Source organism: Opisthorchis viverrini (assembly GCF_000715545.1).
Source record: "Opisthorchis viverrini unplaced genomic scaffold opera_v5_101, whole genome shotgun sequence".
Taxonomy (NCBI): domain Eukaryota; kingdom Metazoa; phylum Platyhelminthes; class Trematoda; order Opisthorchiida; family Opisthorchiidae; genus Opisthorchis; species Opisthorchis viverrini.
This window is the reverse complement of record NW_008751757.1, coordinates 838132-840048: the sequence shown is the minus strand read 5'-3', so window position 1 is coordinate 840048 and position 1917 is coordinate 838132.

Genomic DNA, 1917 nt, shown 5'->3' with positions numbered 1-1917 from the left:
TGGTTGCCGTAGTAGTTAGAATCGGCCGGGACAACTCAAGAACAGCATGGATCAAAGATATTGTTGGGCCCACCGGAAGAGGGTCGGGGCCAGTCGTTGTCATCCAAAAGAGGCCATAAGCGAGCCATGCCCACATTGACAAGGCAAAATGAGAAAAGGTGCCAAAAAGATCTGCCAGACAGTACCATGGTATGAGTTGGACTGTGGTTCAAAAAAAGGCAACCAATTGTGGTCACACTTCTTAGCTACTTCCGTGGGTTGACGCTCACCGATTTCAAAAGCGGTTACCAATATTCAGGTGGAGATAGTGGGTATCGATGAGAACAGATGTGGGCGCATGTGAGTATGAGATTAGGGCAAGGACCGAAGACTGGCCGTAGGGCAATGGTGGATGAGCACGCTAGGCGTATTGAGAAGTTGGATTATGGGGAGACAACGGCTGAAGTGGTGGCCTGTGGAAATTTATTTCACCTGGACGTGGGCTGAAGAATATTTGTTCATGGCCAGCGACATACAGTAAAACTTCAAGTCCCCAGCTAGATCATCATCCCTATAAGAGAGAGTTAGTTCGTATCATGCCCAACTCGGCAAAATTGTCCGAAGTTGGATTCTTCCACCTGCATGCCGCTCTCGACGCTGCAATCATTAGGAAAGTCACTGCGACTGGGCAGGGCCTGGCCGACAGTTATTCATCAATTTGCGATCGAATCGGATGTCGGGGCCCGCTTTATGCTACCGCAGTTAAATATCTCAGCGCAATTGGAACCCGTCAAACCTTGGCACAAAAACCAGACAGTATATTTCCGATGCCAGCAGAGTTGTGATTGACCGCAAACTAGTTGCCTACATTTTACACCAGATCTTAAATACTTCGAGTGAAACGATGAGGTCAAACTTTCATCTGTGGCATGTAGTCTGCCCAGATTTCTTTTGATTTGGCCAGATCTTGAAACGCAGTTCTCGATTTTATCATCAATTATTATTAGCTCTGCCTGACTATCATCCTCTTTGGAGGAAGATCACCGATCACCCGCTGGGAGGCTCGCCTAAAATGCACAGCCAATACTATCAGCGAAGGCCGCTCCGAAGCTTGATTATGACGACATCTTATGTTACAGCAAAACGGCGCGCGTAATATCACAACATCCGGGAAAGTAAAACAAAGTTGGAGCTGGGTTTCTCTACAGCACCAATAATGTAAGGCATAAGTCCACAAAATATACAAACCTGCACAATGGTTATCCGTCCACAACCAATGGCCAACTTGGACCATAAAAGTACAAACCAAATGAGCCGCAAGCTCCCACGTGGGATAGCCACACGTGCATGAGGTCGGCCACAAATAGCTGGATGACTTCAAGGTCAAATGGGTGAAGTGGTAAGGACAAACGAACGCAGTTCATACGCACGCAGTACGTACAAATGTGCAGTGGATGCTGAAATAGGTAGAGATAAAGCATGGGGAGTTTCAAACAGCAAGGACGATATACCCTGGCTATCGTCGGTCAGATTCCGCACACTTGAACTCCAACAGATCTCATTTCCGTGTGTTTCTGTAGGATACCCGGCCTCAAGATAAGCACCGCAAAAATTATTTATTAAATCCGACACCCCTGAACTTCTGTGTTTGATACTTTACAGCCTCCTTTCTGACGCGTACCCTTCTCCCGGCCAGGAGGCGGGCCGTCATCAAACCAGGGTCGTCGCCGTATCTTTCTTTTGGTCATCCAAACCCTCCGATTCTCACAATGTGGGGTTTTGAAATACAAAGGCCTAGTTTTCAAATAATTGACGAACTTTTGAGCATCTTTACTGCAGAGGAAAATTTCGAGGTTGTTTTATTGCGCCACACATCGTCCACTTCCAGACTGGTTCTATTTTTGCCGCGTCACACACCGGTTGCAGGGACCCCGCACT